Consider the following 21,281-nt stretch of genomic DNA (forward strand, 5'->3'; position numbering starts at 1 on the left):
AGGCTAGTGTGGGTGTAGGCAGGTTTTCTTCAATTTACTATGGGGACCGTGCACTTTGCTGCTCTTCTAAACTAGCTGTAGTTGCAGGAAGAGTCAGCTGCTGCTGTCCCTGGAAGAAAATATATCTGCTATTGTCACTCTGAACTCAAAGCCATCAAGAGGGTTTCTGTGAATGGAAAAGGAGCTGCAGCCCAGAACACAGGCACAGCACAGGCCCTACTCAGGAAGGAAGCACGTGCAGGCCTGATGCCATCATACACTTCTTGTGACACCTCAAAGAGTTGGCAGTACAATCCAGACTGAAACTTTTTAATGCCTAAAAAGAAAGCAATTAAATCAATTCATGGACAGGAACTGTGTCCAGGATCAAAATCTTTAATCCCTCATTCTTTTCATCCCACCTGATCTACTTAACTTTCCTGTCCCAGATCCCAAGCCATCCTGGAAGTCACAGCTTCAAGTATAACAAATCCCTGGAAGACTTCTTCTTCCAGAGCACTTCACCAACCTGTGTTTCAGTTTTGACAGCACAGCCCATGGCACTTTGCAAATAATCAGGGGAAATAGCCTTTTTCCTATGGAAAATCCTGTACCCTAACACACAGAAGAGCGAATGCTGCCAGATTACTGGGAATTGATGTTTTGGAGAGATTGCTAATGGAAGCAAGATATTTGAGTGCATAAAACTGTAGGAAAGGAAGTACACAAACCCCTTTGTATAAACAGTCAGAAAAAAGGCTACAGTTCTCTGAGTTTCATGACAACAGGTGATTTGACATCATCAAGACATGAGCACGCCAGTGTCATCTTGTCTCCCTTCTGCAACACAAAGCAAAAATCAAGATTTAAGTGCTTCCTCCTTTAAGAAGCTAAAAGCCTGCAGTACTGTCAGGAAAGAAAGAGGATCTCTGCAGGTTACCAAGCCCTGCTTTTAGCAGGAGACTGGACTATCACCAATGCTAGATAAAGCTTGCTGTGGCTTTGTTCTTGAAAACCTTGAAAATGAAGAATTCCCTGCTGCCCGGTGATTTGTTCAAGTGTTACACTACTTTCTCAGTGAAAATGTTTTTTCCAGCTCTCCAATTGAATCTCCCAATCTATTATGCATGTCCGTGGCACTTCGTTTTGCCATCTGGACAGAAGCATTTGGCTCTGTCATCTTCACAATGCCCCTGGTAGCAGTCACAGGCTGCCATTGGATCACTCCTTTGCCTCCTTTCCATCACAGCCAGAAGCCAAAGCACTCTCAGCCTCATCTTGTAGGCCATGTGCTCTAGGTCCCTGACTCACCCTCCTCTGGACCCTCTCCAGCTCTTCAACATCCCACTTCAACTGTTGGATGCAAGACAGCCTCCTTGATGGATAACAGCCTCAACAGCAGGGAGTAAAGGTGGACAATAACATCTCAATCTACTGTCCAGGCTCCCCCTGAAGCAGCCCCATGTCCAGTTTGCTTTATTGGCAATAACAGGACACACTGGACTCATATTTGACTGGGTGTTCACAGCCTACTCCAGCCCTTTTGTCAAGAAATAAAGGAGAATAAAAGGCATAATTTGAGATAGTGCCTAAGTTGGAGGAACTCCACAATGTCCATGGTCACACAGGATGTGGGGTAGGTCACATTAGCTACCTCTACGCTATTTGCAAAGAAAAAAAAAAACATAACATTGAGAGCTCATTGAAAAAATACCTATTCAAAGAGGGGGGGGTCTGGAAGCACAGGGAAATGGGTGAAGAAGAATACTAAAAGCAAAGGCAAAGCACACCATGACACTGGAGCACATCAAGATAAATCTATGGTTTAGTAACTGTAGAACATTAGTTCTGCTCTGAATAGAAACTTGTGACAGAAGACAAGTGTTTGAGATTTGATTTTCAATTCTACTTTGAAACTCATAAAACCACAAAGCACCAGCCCAAGAAACTGCTGCTCTTCCCTTTTAACTCTGTGTCCGTTCATTCAAGGACAGTGATACGCAAAGCTCTGGGTGATATTTCCCCAGCTATTGCAAACCACAGTGCCAGAAATTAAGTTAATCCAGCCAGGGCCTCACAAGTTTGCTAAACAAGCTCATCATATTAAAAAACTGACTCCAATTGCTCTACCACCATCGCATTAATGTCTTCTGGTTTTGACCACCCAAATTAATCATTTGTTCCCCTTTCCAGAAATCAGTAGGAAGTTTTCTTGTGACAAAGGAGTTTCCATACTAGACTGGCCACATCAGTTCCCTAGATGTGAAACAGCTCAAACCTGGCAATCTCTAGGAAAACATTACAAGGCTCTTTTACCTTCTCACTGCACCTTCTGAGAAGAGATTGGCAGCGTGTGGTGGAAGAGGGGAAATGAATCATGAGCAGAGGGAACTTCTGGAGGGAAGGAAGAACCAAACTTTTAATGTATCTAGAGATAGTTACATGCTGCTGCATTTTAGCCACTGCTGGCAAGCACGCACTTCTGAGCTATGCTCAGGCAGGCAGCTGGGCCGTGCAGCTGGTAAGCACACACACAGCTCCATTTATCAAGTGCCCTTCAATAGTTGCTACCACTATCTCACAGGTCTAAGGCAAAGCATGTTCCCACACACAACTAAGCATCTGAAAGGCATTTCAGCATGCCTTTGCTGTGTAACGCACATATTTCTCTTTCAAAGTAACACCGCTGCCAACACCTTAATCATTCCTTGGGGACCTTCAACCACGTCAGCCCTTAAGTGCTTCATTACCTCCAGTGCACTCCTGCAGAGCTCACATCCCAGGTGAGCTGTATGAGCACAGCTCTCTGTCAGCTAAAGAGAGCAGACTGAGCTGCAGGAGATCAGAATCAGTGCAAATCAGGTCTAACAGCCTATCTTCCATCACTCTGTTCCCACAAGTTTGGCCTCGTTTACTGAAGAATATCTAGGACAAAAGGCAAGACAGCAACAAGAAACTATGTTTGAGACTAAAATTATTGCACGATTCTTCTCATGAGATCCTGTGGGAGAGAAGATGCTTGTTCCTCTGCATGGACACTTCAAGGGGTCATGGAGACCAGCCAAAGAACCTTAACTGAGGCACCTGAGTTGTATGTACATCCCCAAAGCTTTCATGTTTTTAAGTTATAAACTATTGCCTTAAATCACAAAAAATACTAAGTTTTGGAGTTGTATTGATATGTTCTTGGCACAGAAAAAAAACAAACACCTGCAAATGCAACCAGTACAGAAACCTGAGCTGCCCTTTGTTTCTGCAGGGCTTAAAACATTAAGGGGAAAACCTAAGGAACAAATTACAGTGATCCATGGAAAGATGCAGTCTGTTAGGACTGGTACACAGATACATATTTTGACATTAGCTTGAGCATATGAAGGCATAACCCATGCTTTGAAGCTTCTAGATTGCTCCATCACCTTCCTTGAGATGACACTGCTGGAGGGATATCCTAAGGAGTCATTTCCAAGTCAAGCCCCTTTTTAAAACAAGCTACCCCAGGGCCATTTTTTTCATGAAGCACCATCAGTAGGGAAGAGCTTCACCTGCTCTCTTCATGTCAGACCCACCCCCATCCAGTGCCCTTCCTGTTGAAGTTATGATCCAATAGCTCAGAATGATGTAGGAAGGTCATTTAATCATGCAAGGAATACAAACTCATGCACACATATATGCATAGACATTTGCACACCCCTGATTTTTTGATTTTACAGCATTTGCTCAGGAAACTGGTAGAGGGAAAGAATAAGGAGAGAAACCAACAGTTGCTCACATGGATCAACACTTCCAGGCTCTCTCTTTTGCAGCTCATCTCACTCATACTTGTGGTTTCAACATGTGATTCACATTAGGTCCCTCTGCTTGCCATTTAATGCTTCTGCTAAACAGATGTGAATTTATTTAGTCACAGAGCCTGCTCTTTACACTGCCTCTTTGTAGAACAGATGGGCTTTTTTTTCCCCTGTTCAACAGTATTCAGATAACGATCATACCCAGTGCACAGGTTTGCTTGACAATTTCATATGAAAAGGAACAACACATGAACATAGTCGTGTTCTCACAGTTCTTTTCAGCAGCTTGGACACACCACCAGAAGCGATGGCGCTGATGCAAAACGCCCAACTGCAACACCGGCAGCACCCAGAGAAGACCAAGACCTCAGGGATCCCAGAGATCAGCCCCAGAACTTCAGGCAAATGAGTGATGCACACTGCACCCAGCAGGGTCCAGAAGACACGACTCCACCACATGCACATCACAAAACACATCTGCTTGAAAGCTCGGATGGAAGGGTGAGCTGAATGAAGGGTAAGCTCCTGCAACATTCATGGGGACATAAAAACAGCATCTCTTGGGACTCCTCAGCATGGTGAAATAGCCTGGAAAAGCTATCCGCTCCCTGTGTGGGCATTCTTCTTTCTGCACTGAGAGTGCCTTTGGCACTGGATGAAGCAGAACTGCACAAAGGCCTTCTCAGAGCAGAATAAGACTGCCCACATGAGAAGTACACTCAGAACAGTTATTGCACTTTAAATTCACACCCTGGCTTTGTTTCGCAATAGCTTCCCTGAGCAGAAAGGCCCTTGGCTTCAGATTCAATTTCTCCTCATATTATCAGTAGCTGAGCTCTGCTCCCATCTGAGGGTAGTATATGGCCTATACAAGAGGCCAAAGTACAATCTTGGAGGAGAAAGATGAGCTTCACAGTGACTTTGCACTATCCTGTATGTGGATGTGCCTGTATATTGCTTTAGTAACTCAACAATGATGCTTCACCATAGCAAATGGCCCTGCTGTGTGGGTAAATCACCTCTGCTCTACCAAAGAAATCAAGCACAGGAGGTGTATATATGGAATACACAAATGTCATGCCCACACTTGTGCAAGCATCTAATCCCTTTTCAAAAGCTACAGGCCTGTCCCTCAGACACAGCTTTGCCCGCCATGCACTGCCCATCTGTTACAAAGATGACCTCAGTTTCCAGAAGAATATACTTAGAACTCACCATAAGAAAAAAATTATATATATATACACACACATTTTAAATGTGGTTAAAATTTGGTTATCTGGACAATGAGACTCCCAAGTTTCACAAGGGAAGTAAAAGTGGAATTCTCTGCCTGAAAGGCAGCTGGGACACGCCATTAACACCCTCCCTGGGGGCCCTAAAGCTGAACATTTACAAGAGCAGAAAAATATGTGTGGCTTTCTTTTGGGGAGGCGTGCATACAATTAGGTAGTATTAAAAAGCTAGTAGGTATTAGGCAGAAAAATATTTTCAATAACAGAAGACTGGGACTGAAAAGGACAGCTGAGTTCTTGCAGGGCAATAGGCACTTCCAGCTACAAAGCACTTCGTGTCTTCTGAGAGTTTTTTCTTTCTTTTTTTCTTGGCAAGCTCTGAACCACCACGGTATAATTTTCATTCCTCCTAATGACCGTGCTATCCAAATACTCTGTCTATGGACCATACACCAGCACTTCATTCTTTTGTACATCTTAAGAAGCGACAAAGAAAAACACTATGAAAGAGACTTTCATAAGCATAAAGCAAATTGATGTGCCCAATTCCCAGAGGCTGGTTGCTTAACCTTCAATAATGAGGCTTCAGTAACTTTGACCAGTCAAACAATGTGCTTTGCTTTCTCTCCTCCATGTGAGAGAAATGCAATTCCCTCCCATTTTGTCCCACCTGCTCTGCAGACCTGGTGGGGATGGTGCTCCTGGTGGGGCAGGACCAATAACAAGACAGAACATGGCATCAGGAACAGGGATCACCTGCCATTCCCTCAGGACATGAAGAAAACCTTTTCAGGCATCACTCTCCATCTGCATCCTGCTTTCCCTGACACTTCCATCCAGACACTGGGGACAACATTTAGCCCTTTCTTTACAACACTGAGCTCAGAGACAAGACATGCTCTGTAAGGGCTATCCCACCGCAAAGTGCACAGAATCAAAAGGCATCCAAAATGCTAAGTATGGATATACAGATTCCAGTGGAGGGTTAAAACAGAGGGGGAACAGAGCTGGCAAAGGCTCATGATGGATATCAGTGAGCTGTTCAGAAGAAAATTAAGAAAACATTTTGAATCCCCTCCTAAAAAGGAACAAATAAGTCCAACACGCCAACAGAAGGGGATTTTTTGCATCTCTGAATGATAGCGCTTCGCTTTTACGGCCTCCGGCTGCTTGGGAAATTCAAAACTATTCCTCTGAAGAATTCACTTGGACAAGCTTTATGGCTTTGATCAGTTAACTATTTTTTAATGCTAATCCACCCCAGTGATATTTGTCCTCCTTTTCCCCATGTGCACAGAAGCACAGACACAGATAAACACTACACAAAAGCAAACATTAGCCAGATGAACAGTCAGGAACAATGACATCCAGAGCCCATAACCAAACACCAACTCCATTCTGTTTTATTCTCTTCTGTTCTAGCAGTTCAAGATCCTTTGGCCCAGTATGACCTGCTAATGGAAATTCAGGAATCAAATTTCAGTGCCCAGAAGGTATAATGTTTGTGCAGTGATTTGGTCACAAGTATTCTCACTTGAGTAAAAATTTAAATAATTTCCTCTAAAAGTTGGAATAAAACACATGGCTGAGAGGCCTTATCAGAAACTTAACACAAATCTCTGCAAGTAGCCCAAGTGCTGCCCTGTCCTCCAGACTAACAAATAAAGGTGCAGAAATTGTGATTTGCTTACATTTATGAAGCAAAGATTAAAAATGAGCCAAGAGCAGGACTGAAGTTACTAGACACCCATCACCCCACTGAAATTACTCCAACCTGCCCCACAATCTCAGGAGTACAACCTGAGCGCCACGCTAAGCCAAACTTCATCTACAGTCTCAACATACAAACCTGTCTCCTTCTTTAGGGCACCAAAGTCAAACTGTGTACAAGAACATGCCAAGTATCTAAGCAATTACTCAATTATCTGTCATATTAGTTGCACCACTGTGACATCCCATGACATATACAGCAGCCACTACACTAAAAAGAAACCCTGACTAAGGGACAGTCCCTGCTCTGCAGCATCTCTGGTATTGAGGCTGTTATCTGCATTCTGCTTGCTGTCTTTGGGTAACAGATTCAGGCGGTATTTCCTGTGGCAGAGAATTACACAGGCTGATTACCCTCTGTGGAAAAGTGAAGAAATCCTGGAAGCAATTTTCTGTCTCGATTGTTCCCAGAGCGCAGGAACAATCTTTTATCCCTCTTCCTATTTTCTGCTCAATGCCATCCAGGCTCGGCAGGCAGAATCCATCACGACGACACCTCGGGTCTGGGCCCTGCAAACACTCATCCAGGTGAAACTCCACACATGAGTAGCCCAACAAACTTCAACCAGTGCCAGCCTTGAACTCGGCCACAACCGTTTTAGAGGACAAAATGACTGGAATGAGATACGTGAGAGACTCAAAGTACCTAGGAAATGTTCAGTCCTAGGTAGGACCAGGCTTATCTCAACAGAGTAACACAGATAAAGTTTTTGTGATGCACATCTTAATGTAGCTCTCTCAAAATTCATCACCAGATATTCCCAGGCACATGGTGTGACTCTTGGGGTGTCCTGCGTAGGACCAGGAGTTAGACTTGAGATAATCCTGATGGCTCCTTTCCAACTTAGCATAATTTATCCTTCTACAATATTTAAAGGAAATCTGGAAAAGGAGCTGTACCTGACAATTGTATATCACAGGTAGAGCTACTAAGACAAAAAGATAATTTTCTCAAACTAAAAATTTCATTACCCAGGGCAGGGTGGTGGGTGGGTAAGGGGTAAGAGGACACACTCATATTCAGAATTATTCAATCAGAAATCATTTTCCATCCAAATGAATTTTGATATAAAATATTAAATTTTTCCTAATCAGTGGGGCTTAAACATCAGTCAAAATAGTTCTTTGAATTGACACTGTCAGCGCCAGAGTGGGAGAACAATCTCTTTGGATAATCTGCACCCAAAAGCAGGTACTCCCTTTTCAGTTGTGTTGCTACTTTTTTTAATAAAGGTAACATTAAAAATATTATCACTTTTCAGCCAATGCTGCTGGGGGAGGGAAAGTAGGGGGCTGCAGGCCTGCTGCAGAATTGCACAGCCAATCTTAGTATCGCCTAATTTCCAAATGAGGAATTTGGTAGTAAACAAACTTTTTCCTTGTACACAAACATTTTTAATTTCATGCCCTGCTAATCATACATCTGTTAGAGCTCCTTTTCCATCCATTGCACTAACGATAATAAAAGAAAAATCATTGCACTAACAACGTGGTTTGTCTAAAATGAAAACTGAATAATAACCAGTGCTCCTCTGTGGGATGAGGCAAAGCAGCAGCACTCACTCGTCGGAGTGATGTGGTTTGAAAAGTGACCCCCTCACGTACGTCTCGCTAGTGGCCCTCGCTGCTGGCAACCCCTCTGCCACTGCTATGTTTGTGTAAGAACCTTTTTGGGAATGGCTTCACGTGACAGCTTCTCCCAGGCTTCCTGGCAGTCCACAACAGGCACCACCATTAGCAAAACTCCTGTACTTTGCCTCACACACCAGTTACCTCCGTCCCCCCATTCCTCTCCCTTTTATTTTTTCCTCACCTCCTCTATGAGCAGGATATTACTGTGATGGATGCTACAACACTGCCTTCACCTACCCAAGTCTCTTTTCACTGGTGAGATCCAGTGCGCCTCTTGTACCAGACCTCAGATATGTTCAGTGCCTTTACCTGTGCCTTTCACATACAAGAGCTCACTAATATGCTACTCGAAAGTGCACTTAAATATGTGACTACACCCCTGAAAACAAGTTTTTATCACCTCTTCAATAACATTAGTGAAAGTGTCATGGTTGTTATTTAATAGACATGCCCAGCTGAAATGCCAAGTTAAACAGGCCCCAAGAAATACCCACAATCAAGACCATCTGATTTGGCCTAAGGAGGAAATTTTTTACAATAAGACACCGGGATGAGTTGCCTAGAGAAGCTGTGGATGCCCCATTCCTGGAAGTTTTCAAAGCTAGGTTGGATGGGGCTTGGAGCAACCTCATCTAATGGAAGGTATTCCTGCCCATGGCAGAGGCATTGAAACAGTCTTTAAAGTTCCCTTCCAACACAAACCTTTCTATGATTTTAAGATTCTAAGATTTACTGCCTTGCATTGCCCACACTCCTCTTTTCTGGATTGCTGACACACAGCTTTTACCTTCTTAGACTCCTCCTATTCCCATAGCTGTGCTGGGCAAACTCCAAATCAGAAATATTGCACTTGTAAGACCTATGCAATGGTAGCTGAGAGTTTTAATAAGCAACAGGAATCCATCTGAAGCCCCAAGCAATGTGGCACAAAGACGTTCTGGGTGGAGGTACATTACTCTGCTACACCTGGGAGTCCTCTCTGGCCTCCAGTCCTCACATTAGCACACGGAACCCTCTCCTCCTTCCAGAGGCTATTTTCTAAAGCACAGTTATCTATATAAGCTCTCCCTTGTCTTCACCAGGAAGTGCAGTTGTTTGACTAATCGGCTTTAAGGCTTTTTTGAGTTAACTAATATCAATTAATTACTCCCATTTTGCAGATAAGCAAACGAACAAAAAAAGGGAAACATCCTGGTCTAAATTAGTGGAAGGGATTTTAGGGCACAAACACACTCCTTGACCTGAGTCCAGAGTAATCACTAGGGTGAGGACCTTGGCATCCCCAGCCTCCTCATCCTCCAGAAGCAACACCAACCCTGCCCTGCACAACCAGCCCTTCAGCTCACTGAGGATGTGTGGGCAGCCTTTATTTTTATTTTTAAATTGATTTTTTCTTTATTTTACTTGTGCCTTCATGCTAAAGCTATAGGGATTTGTACTGCTACTGTACAAGCCAGCTTTTTATTACCCAATACACAGTTTTAGCCCAGTTGCCCCAAATGCAGAGTTACCCCTGAAGGCATCAGCACTGTTCTGTCAGGGCTCATTTCTGAGCCTGAGCACTGCACACAGCAGATTTGGGATGACCACGCACGGCAAAGCGATCCAAACCAGACTGTATCTAAGACTAGGTTACCATGACCAGCAAGAACACAGGCAGTGGTACCTCCCCTTTGTCAATACACAAAAGCATTCAGTTCTGGATTCTTCTGACCACCAATCAAAGTGTATTCAATCAAACAACCCTACCAGAATTAACAGGGAAAAGAATAAAAAAAGACTTGGTTGAGCAAAAGTACTCTTAGACACATTTGATGTAATAGTCATATGATTAACAAACTGTCATATCAAAGTTTTCTGCAAAGTAGGAACACTCTGACAGTTCATATTTTAAAAACTGACATTTTGATTCATTACTGTAAATAGCACTCTGTATTAAATATTGTGACAAGGCATACAGTGTATTTTTGAGCTCTGTAACATTTAGGAAGTACTGGATTTTTTTAACTTTTTTTTTTTTTAAGCACGTATAATATCACAAGCAGTTAAAGCAGAACCCCACGAAAGCTTCTAGAGGAGAGAATCATGATTTCTGGAATAACCTATTTCTCTGCCATCATCTCAAGCACTGCTGGGAACTTAGGCCCACAAGGATCTTAATGTACTGTTTGCATAATAAAATAGGGAATTGTCTCACAGAACAAAAGAGCTATATGGAAAGTGGCTACATTAAATAATGTAAAATTACTCACTAGCAAATCATCCTGAAGTTTGCATAAGAGGAAGAACACTAAAAGGTGCTGAATTACCACTCAGAATATTTGAGTGCAGGTTCATAACTGAGATAAACAACACCATGTCGAAATGACTGCCCAAATGTGTATCTTGATTATCCCCCCAGTCTTTAGCCACATGTTTTGCTCCCTCCTCTGTCTCACCACTCCCTTTTTTCTTATAAAGTATAAAAATGGGAAATGAGGGTTGGGGCACAGGGACAGCAGGATCGCCTCTTCCAGCAACAGCACAAACTCAGACTGGTTGAACCTGCTTGTGAAACCACCACTTGAGTTCAGTTATTGCCCATCTTCCCCAACAATCAGAGACCTTCACATCCTTCTCAGCAGCTCAGTTTTGTCCGCTTAGACTGTGAGGTCTTACAGACAGGAGGTGGCTACCCCTGTGCACATTTGCGCAAGCAGACCTCAGCCAGTCCCCTGGGACCTGCTGAAACCCAAACGTGGGCAGAGAACTGCTACCAACCCCTGCAGCCAGCACAGCCATGCCCATCCCAGGCAGAGGTGGAGCAGGCAGCACTTCCCTCACTGCCAGGGTGAGTGGGAAGGACTGACTGCCCAATTGGAGCTGTCAAGGACTTCTCCTTGTACAGGGGTCCACAGCAAGGCAGCTCACACTGTAGGGATGCTGTGAGCCACTACAACCAACCCATCAATCAAGAGCACTTAACTCCCTTATTGCTCATGGTCCCCTTTCCATGGGTCACCAGTATCAGGACAATCAGGACTGGGACCAGAAGCAATAATGCAAATGTTCTGCATTTTCTCAAAAGTAAATCCCTTGACAGAGAAATTAAAAATAACAGCCCAAGCCAACACATAAAGACCTAGATAGAACAGCAGAGGAAAAACAGAGGCTGCTCAGCCTGTTTGCAAGATGCTCAGGTTCTAAGAGGACTTTAGTCCAGGGCTTCAGAAAATAAAATGGTTACCATTATCATTGCTTGCAGCCAGCTGCAAGTGGAGCTCTGGGCTCAGAGAGAATGGATATGCTGCCATAAACATGAGCCTAGCCCGGGACATGGTGAGGCAGTCACGCACACCGACGATGGATCACAGCACTGTTCTAACAGGAGTTTGATCCAGCACAGCCTGCCTTTCCCCAGGAGCAACTACACACCTCTCACATGCTGAAAATCTTGTGGATGTGTTTGCATGCCAGCAAGTGTGGTAGTAGTAGTGGTCTAGCCAGACATCCAAAACATATTGGCACCACTATAATTTGTCCATTCACCAATATGTTTTCCTAAAAACGCCCATATGCTTTTCCTGCAGTTCCCATATGCTTTTGCAAAGAGAAACAAAAACATTTTGTTAGTTGTGAGCGATTGATCGCCACATATTTCACAGAACTCAAGTAGAAAAACAACAACAACAACAACAACAAAAAAGCAGTCAGCTGCTTCCCCCTCCCTTTCCTCTCTGTTCACAGAGGGAACTGTGAAGAGCAGGAAAAAATTCAGCCCACAGCAAAATACACACACCGCTCATTTTTTTTGCACTGCAAGATATTCTAGGAATTACAGGAGGAATCTTCATTAAAAACAAGCTATCAAAGATCTGGCAGCCAGTGGCATACCAGACAGTAATTCAGCGTTGGGTGTTCAGCTCAGCACTCACTCGGGTCTGTGCTGCGGACAGCGCAGCCCACAGGAATCCAAGCTCCTGGAGAAGCACATTAAACAAGCCTGGCGGTGGGGGGACAGCATGGTAAAGAGATTACAGCCCTTCCAATTCACAGGACATCTCATTTGATGCCAAATCTATCTCTACCCACAGGTATAAAGCCCCCTATCACATGTAGGGCTTTCCAGGGAGGTGCTGCCTTGCTAACGTGAATCCTTAAAGCAGCCAGAGGGCAAGGGAGCAGGCAGGCTGCTCAGTTCAACTGGGAGCAGGCACGAGGGTGTACAAGTGCGTCTGTGTCAAGGCTGGAGCTTGTGGGAACCGAAGCTGTTTAGTTAGAGACTCATTAAGAAACAGCAGACCCAGGGCCAATGTTCAAAGAGGAGCAATGGGAAACATTTCTCTGGAGAAAGATTAGTGTGTGTTCTTCTTTACACAAATAAAATTAAAGAGAGAATCATAATATAGACAAATCAATTAACTTCTGAAAAACCAAGGGCACTGCATGCAAGAGCAGATGACAGGGGAAAAGCTTTGTTACAGGGCCACTGAAGCAGTGCATAGCCTTTCTCCCCTGGAGAAGAATTCAGCTATTGCTAAGTTTTGATGGATATTTGCTGAAGTTCTGATGTTTAGCCCTGGCTTCATCACACTCACTGTTACAGGAACACAGCAGCTTCCTTCCTAAAATGTCCATACCTATATTTCATTAAAACTCTATGCACTAAGAGCTTGGGATCATCTTTGTGAAGACTATGGAAAATACCCAAAGGCAGAGGTCAAAGGAGTCCAGGGGTGCTTGATTCAGTAGTTTCAGCCTAAAGGTAGGAGATGGAGGTTGACAACCTATACATGACACCCAGAACTACATGCATCTTTCTATCAGAATAAACTTTCTGTGACACAGTCCCATGTTCTACAGTTCTCTAACAAATTTAACCAGGAATGCTCTTTGCAAAGTTAGTGTTTTCTTAAAATGATCTAATCTCACACCAAGCCTAATGAGAAGCCAGATGCAACAGGTCAAGAGCCCAATTTTTCACAGAAAGAAAGCTGAAAACCCAGTCAGGAGAAGAGAAATTAATCTCTTGCACAGGACACAGAGTAAAAAACCAATTTGTTGGAGACAGCTTGCTTGGCAAGATACATTTTATGATATGTTTTTGTCTTGAGAGGAGTTGTAAGTACCTGAAAATCTGACTTCACCACTCACAAATGTATTGATGTTATTGCTCAAGCTCTGAACAGAAAGCAAAACTAATAATGCCTCATTCATTTAACAGTATAAAACGATGGGCTTTTTCTTAGATTTCATATTTACAGCAACCCACTGGGACAGTTTATTAGACTTAGCCAGGAAAGCTGCCACAGAAAGAGTGAGACTAATAGAAGAGCTGCCATTAATCTTCCATAACCCAGCAACTGGGAAGATCAGGCCTTGAACCAAATTCCACTCTCTTGCTATTAATCTCCTGTCCTCTACTTATTAATCCCTGGTCTGTCTTTGTCTTTCAACATTTATTAATGACCCCTGTTTGCAGTAAATAGGATGCTGAAATCTCATCTCCAGCTAGCCATAATTTACACAACAACAACAACAAAATAAAAAAAATAAACCCAAGAAGAGGGTAAAGGAAGAAAGGAGGGATGTGCATTGCATAGGAAAAGGGAAGAATGAAAATGCCTTTATATTCAGTGACACAAGAGGGTGAAGAAGCACTGCGCCTTATTTGGCATATCACATAGACATCTCAAGGTCCTCAAGTCAGGTAACATCATGGTAAATAAAGAAGCTCCACTAGTCAAAACTACCAGGATAGCAGTTCATTCATTATCTGTTTCTCATAAAGGCTGCATGCTGCTTTCTTCCCACAGGAGCCACGACTTTGCTGCACCTCTAGCACCCTTTTGTCTCCTGGGATGGCACAACTGAGAGAGGCTTGAGGACAGACCCACTACCCTGACACTGTTCCTGAAATTAATTTGCTCCTGATATGAATTTCTACTCATCCATTGAAGCATGGCTAATTAAAACTAATAATACAGTCAGCTCTCCATCACCAGCTGGGAGCATCTCCAGCCTGCAGAGCCACATCATGAATGGGGAATGAATTCAGATCCACAAGCAAGAAAGTTTTGTTCAAAAAGAAGTCAAAGCGATATGGCCCAGAGAACCAAGCAATTGTTCCCATACAACACCTCCACTCCCAGGAGAGCCTGAACGCTTCCTGCTTCTAGACCTCAACCCTTCTGGGCAGGCTGGCCTCCCACCACCCCAGGCTTTGGAGACATGCCCATCAGTTGCTGAACAACCAAACATGGTATCAAGGTCTTTCCACTCTCCCTAAACTCAGCAGTTGGCAAAAGCCCTTGGAGTTAATCCATTCCTCACCTGGAAGCAAGGCGGCCCCTTCAGGCACCCAGACGGATGTACAGACAGACTCTTCCAAGGGACCTCTGCAGGTGCAAACAGAAAGGTCAGAATCAACATTTTGCTCATTGTAAAAGCAGAAAGTAAATCAAGCTGGCTGTAACACCTCGCCAAAAAAACAACCCCAAAAGGGCACATAAGGCCAGCTGCCCTCCTGTACAGAGCAAACCATAGCTTTTTTTCCCCTCTCTGAAACAACTCGTGTGTCAGTCTGTCCTTGTTTTGACCCATATAAGGGTTTTTCACACATTGGCAGCACAGATTACATCTGAGCAAGAGCTGAAGTAGCTGAGGTTTCTTTGGAAGAGAAGCTACTTGTTTTAAATCACTGTAGAGCTGGTGAAAGGCACTGACGTAAGGGCTGCAGGTAACAAAGTCCCTTTCAAAGCCTGACCAGACGCCCTTCTGCTTCTCATGCTTAAAAGGCGTCTTCTTCCCAAGCCTCTACTGCTGCTCAGGCCAACGGTGAGTCATTCTCACAGCACTGGCTTTGCCATGCAAGCATCAAGAAGCACCCAAGATGGGATGCGTTAAACACACAGTCGTTGTGGAAAAAGAGTCAGGCTGGGACAGCCCAAACCATACCTCCATCTACAGCCCTGGTTTCCTTTTTGGGTGTCTCCAAAGACACCCAATTAAAAAAAAACACAGGTCTTCTAAGTTACCACAAGCTGCTTTCAACCAGCAGTCTTTTACACTTCCAGCTTATTGATATTTGAGACTATCTGATGTTTTCTATTTCCTTTCATCTCAGTCTTGAAGAAGAAATGAGCAAGTTCAAAAAATACTAGTGATGATTAATGAAAGGTCCACCTCTCCCTGCCCCAGCTCTCCCAGCCCACCATGCTCCTGGTTGCACCAGGTTACCCCCAATTCCTCCTAACTGCATCCTTACCCCTATTTTCCTGAGATTAGCCAAGGATTAAGTCATTAAAGAGAGGAAGGAGAGACATATCTAGCCAGTCACAAACATGATTTTTTTAAGGAAACCAGGCTAAACCTCATTAGACCCACCATCAGCTGTCTTTGCTCCAGAGAAGTGGGTCTGGCAGGGCAGCAGCTTTGCGCTCCTGGTCCGCAGTGATGAAGAGGAGCAGAACAGCAGCAGTTGCTTCAGATCCACACCAAAGCATAAGAAGCACAGAAAAATTTGCTGAGGACCTGCCCACACAGACACTGGATATTCTTTTCATATTTGCCATGACAAAAAATTTGCGTTAACATTTTTGCAAGCACTGTAAGCCTGTATCAAGTATCAGCAAAGAGGCAGACAGGTGTCCTGACCACAGAAGAGACAGCATATGCAAACAGTTTGGAATTTATTATTATTATTTTTTAAAGAGAGAAACAAATCCCAGAGATTTTTCTGTGCATGATACATTTTCTGCTCCCTGTTTGATGTTGCTTTCAGATTTCAGACTTCAAATAGCTAACGCTAACCTATGCCTCAAGCCTGCTTTAAACTAATGGCCCTTATGTGACCAGAAATGAACGCATGGTGAATCACTTATGCCACACACAGTGGGGGTGATGAGCGGTGGCCCATGTCTCCTGATGGCTGCAGGGACACGTGTAAGTTGGGGGAAAGGAGAACCCAGCTCCCTCTGCATCACAGCCAGATAACTCAGCATAGTGTCTTTGCATTTTTTTTTTTGGAGACGGAAAACACAAACTCCAGGTCAACAGCCCAACCCCAAGCAGTCAGAGAGAACAACCTAACCACTGGCATTTTCTGCAAAGTCGAGAGAGAGAAAGAGAGAGAGAGGGAGAATCTGCACAGGTTGCACTTCCACTCCCTCTTGCTTGCCTTTGGGAGATGCTTAAGAGAAGCTGCATTTTAATTAGTAGCCCCAACCAAGGGAATCTGATCTTGACAATAATGGAAAGAGAGCAATCCAAAGTTACAGACTTCAGGGTATGTGGGTCCCAGCCCTTCACTTCTTTGCTGACATTACTGCTTCCAGGAATTAAATCAAAACCCCACTTAACTTCACAGAGGTTGCAATTTGCATTTAAAGCACTACCTAAGCCTCAGTTGTAATAAACAGATATAGCTCCACTGAAATCCAAGGAGTTATTCTGATTTTGTCTGGTTACAGATCTACAGACGCATAAACATTACAGCTCATGCAACCTCCAGCTAAGTATCTTCTAATGGAAGACCATTATCTTTGTCAGATTGATTGGGATAACTTCTTTAAAATACTCTTGAAGACTCACTAGAATCACTGGGGTTTTTTATTCATATATTTTAAGAATAAACCCCAGCAGCTACTAAACACCGGAAGAACACAGGATAACCTTCTACAAACAAACCTTGAGTGGAGATATAACTATAGTTTGTAATTTTTTTTGGGAAATTGGTAAAATGGAGGGAGGAAAGAAAACAGAAAAATGAAACCGAGCTGTGCACACACACTGAGAAATCAAATATTATTTGACAGATAATGAATGAAAAAGAAGCACAGGGAATAAGGAAGTGAAATCATGTAATTCTGTCCTCCTTTTGAGCCTTATTAAATTATATTTTGGGTATAATGCCCAGACAATATGTCATGCACCCAAGGAAAAACAGCTGCATTTCACTGGCTGTCACTTGCTGATCTCAGGATGGTCTCCTCTCCCTCAGCCTTCCTCACCTCCTTGTAATAACCACCCAGAGATAAGCTTGTACTGACCATGCTCCCAGGAGCAGAGCAGTGCTACTGACCGGTTTTACAGACCTCTGCCCAGGGGTGGATGCTGCCAAACATCACTACATCCATGCCATGGAGCTACTGTTGCCTTCTTTAAACCATCTCACCGAATGAACTGGCTCCCTTGGGCAAAAGGCCACTCTATCAGCTGTAACCAAGCTCCTGTTCAGACCGCTGCATTGCCACAGCTTTGCTGATAAAGGAGAATCCTGGTTTGTTTAGGTTTTTTCATTTTTTCTGGTCAATTTATAGTGCCAAGTATAAATTACAAGCCAAGCCTAAAGCAGGGAGAGGTGGAAGAGTCTGGCTTAACATTTAGCAGAAAATCCACAAGCATCCCAGGCCCTGCCATGGGATTCAGGTGCTGATTACAAAGGCCCACCAGCACAAAGAAGTCCCTTTGAGCAGCTCCTCAATCTGCGAGCCTTCTGAAGGGGCACCTCTGACCAGCATCACTGCCTGGGTCAGCCAGACAAAAGGGTGGTGGGGAACGTTTGAGCTATTTCATCATCTGATTTTCATTTCATTCATTCATCACTCAAGCCAGGGAAATACTCTGATACACCTGTTTGGGTGCCTCTCTCTTCATACACAGATTTGTAAACCGCCACAAGTTAGGCAAGGCGGCAGCACCACCAGGTCCTGTGCTAATGATGTAGCAAGGCCACTGTGGTGCCAGCCTGTATCTCACAGGCACTGGGCTGTAGGATGGCAGCAGATGAGAGCCACACGTCTGAGTTGCTCTTCTAGGCTGGCAGGTCACCACACTTCAGGTATGGCTGTCACACTCACACAGGTGCCTGCACCGACAACAGCTCTGTACTGGCTCAAAAAGGGAAAGGGTAGAGAGGAACACAGCCACTCAACACCCACCCACCCTCAGTGTGTGTACAGGGGTGGTGGGAGACAGGGATATTTAGAGCCCCCCAGAGCCCCCTCCTGCTCCTCCAGCCCTGAATGCAGCCTTAAAAATCCATAGCTCCAGATAGCTAGCCCAGATGCTGCTACTCCAGTTCAGTGGAGAGAGAATGAGTTCAATTTTGCAATCAAATAGGAAGTATTAGTTTTTGGTAGAATCAAAAAGACACACCCCATTCAAATCAAAAATAAAACAGAAAAAGTGAGACAGAGAAACAGTCTCCTCCATTGCTTCCATGTCTGAGAGTTGCTCCCAGTTGCAACCAAAGCTCAGGTAGCTCAGGTGCAGCAGGAAAGCCATCCCAGTTTGCCAGCATCACGCTCCATGGTACTGTCCTCCTGTACCAAAGTGCTACTGAACTGTGAGAGCAGCTTCTCTGGGAGAGGATGCTTGGACATGCCGCTCATGGCTCCCCAGCATCGTCTGCGGAACTGGATCTCCAGGGACAGTAGATCTGGGACAACAATCACACACGTTCCTTTTGCACTGCAAATCAAGTCAAACCACAAGCATAAGGAGCATCCAGGAGCACAGCACATCCAGTACCCAAGTAGGAAGCGGCTGCCAGCCCCACACCCAACCCCTACCACGTGCAGTGGGCAGGTTTGCTCCCTGCCTGAGGACTTTCTTTTCACCAGTCGATGTAGGAGCTTCCCAGACAGACCCAAGAGAAAGTCAGGCACAGCTCAAATAAGCACCTGGACCTACAAACAACAGATTAAATTCTCAAGCTACAAAACTATGTTTTAGCAAAAGTGTAATTGAACTCCATGTACTTGTTACATTTCTAAATATACTCTGGTTGTCAAGACAACAAAGAGACTGATGGATCTCTAAAGTGTACTGTATCTATTTAATTGTCAGCATTTCAAACTGACTCAAGGAGGGAAAAAAATGCTGCGTGATAAGTCTAATTGTCATGGTTACCACCGGCTAACCCCACAATAAAAATATATATATTCTGGCTAAATGTGCCAAGCCACGTGAGGAGCAGATGGGAGACATTCTCATTACTGCAACAGCCTCCACTGGAAAACTAAACTTGAGGAAAGATGTGAGAGACTTCACAGAGATCTCAGACACAACAGACACCGTGGGCTGCATCTTCCCAGTCGTTTGGCAGCAGTTGCTCAGGCTTTTCCGCTGTGCTTATTCACCCCATGAGTGTTGGGACAACCCATGGGGCTGGGGCTGCATAGCTTGAGAGCATTCTGTTTTGGGGATTTCATCCCTCCCTGTAGAGAGCCTGAGATGCGAGATGTTACTCCTTAAAAGCCTCTGACAACATCTGATGTGCAACTGCCTGGGTTTTGCACTCCCACCCTCACCTGCTTGCCCTCCTCCCTCCAGGGGGCTGTATCCAAGCCCACAGCCATGGCTCTGCCAGGAGGCTGCTACAGTCTGGACCTTCTGCTCTCATACCATTAACAGCTAAAGCAAGGGTATGTCCAGGCTTGGGGAGGAGAAACAAGTGGAAAGAAACAGTTGGCCAATACTGCAAATACATCGGCCTGAAGCTGAGCTGGAAAACATCATGGACCCCCAGCAAGCCTCTGCAACCCATCTGACAAGCACGATTCAGCAGTGTGAAGAGCCCCACTATTCACAAGGTCCCTTCTGAAAGAGATGTTTTCCAAAAAATGCCTCAAACACTGGCTTTTTACATGGAAGACCTCCACAACAACATCTGGTTTATCTACCTGCATATAAAATGATTACGGTTCTTCTTCACTGACCAAAACTCATCCATCTACACTCAGTTCCCACTTTCCTTTCATTAAACCAAAACTTAAGTTGCAGGAGAAAGGCACGAGTGTCATCCAGGTACGACAAGCAATGGAAAACAACTTCAATTCACTCGGTGAGCATTGACTTAAAAGCTGGACTCAATGATCCTCGTGGGGGGTCCCTTCCAACTCAGAATGTTCTGTGATTTCAATCAATGGGCAGGTTTCCAATTAGTTTGAATCTTCCCCAACATTTTTGACAGAAAGCACCTCAAAGCTGAATCATACTTAAAAATCTCCCCCAAACTGTTGCACTCCTTTATACAGATAAAAGCTCTGCAACAGACACTTTCATGGAAACCATAAGGCATTGCCTAAAACCATCTCCAGGAGAGCCATGAAATAAAATCTGTTTGGAAAACACTGCTTAAGAGAAACATCACTTCCCAGGCGCCTCAAGCAACACATTTGAGTTTGTGATATTTTCCCTGGAGCTTGTCCCTGCTCTTCACCAAGACGAACAATTTCTGAATTTCAAATATGAGGTTCTTCCTGATGTAAAATGAACTTTCATGCCTACCAGTACAGTCACTGTGTGGTTCATCTTGCCTGCTGCTTCACAGAGTGGTCTGCGCACAGAGATGGGCAGCGAACGTCAAAACAGAAGTAGCACAGAAGGGTTATTTCCGGGGCTTGTGTGAGAATTACTTCAAATACTACTTAAGTTAGGAGGTAAAAAGGAGTTTTTGGCATGAAGAGGACTTTGGTCTAATGAAAGTCAAAGGGACTTAAAGGCAACTGGTTTTTTACAAGTATTTGGGTACACCCAAACTAACGCAGCATCAGCATTTTGTCCCTTGATGCCCAAATCATTTTGAAATTAAATATTACCCATAAGGAACTTCAAAGAGCTAACAGTCCTCCTAAAAGCTGTATCCAGAGCTTAGCTGAGCTGAAATCCCAAACAACCAAAAGCTTAAAATCATGCTCCTATTTCAACACCATACGAGTATAGGAATCTAACTTCGGTTTTCCTGTTACTGAAAGTGCTCGCCTAGGGCTCCAGGCTTTTACAGTTATGGCTTTGGGACAACTATTACATTCTGTTCTAACAAAGTACGTGCTCTCTGGAGCAAACTTCCCAGGATGACTCCTTTGCTTTGGCACAAATGGACTCATTTGGTTTA

General features: G+C 44.2%; 1 protein-coding gene across 12 annotated transcripts in view; it reads right to left on the reverse strand.

Moving 5' to 3' along the window:
- The window catches only part of LPP (LIM domain containing preferred translocation partner in lipoma), a 333,675-nt gene that overhangs the window by 225,516 nt on the left and 86,878 nt on the right, over window positions 1-21,281 (reverse strand). For 9 of the 12 annotated variants that reach the window (XM_050308804.1, XM_050308807.1, XM_050308803.1 and 6 more), the window contains one exon: window positions 14,714-14,778. The exons of 2 other annotated variants lie outside the window; for them this stretch is intronic. The gene's annotated coding sequence lies outside the window, so the exon portion shown is untranslated. Of the gene's footprint in view, window positions 1-14,713; window positions 14,779-15,766; window positions 15,838-21,281 lie in introns of those variants that run through there. One more of the 12 variants, XM_050308813.1, reaches the window with a different exon arrangement.

The sequence above is a fragment of the Myiozetetes cayanensis genome, unplaced genomic scaffold, assembly GCF_022539395.1.
Source record: "Myiozetetes cayanensis isolate MyiCay16 unplaced genomic scaffold, myiCay2020 scf13, whole genome shotgun sequence".
Taxonomy (NCBI): Eukaryota; Metazoa; Chordata; class Aves; order Passeriformes; family Tyrannidae; genus Myiozetetes; species Myiozetetes cayanensis.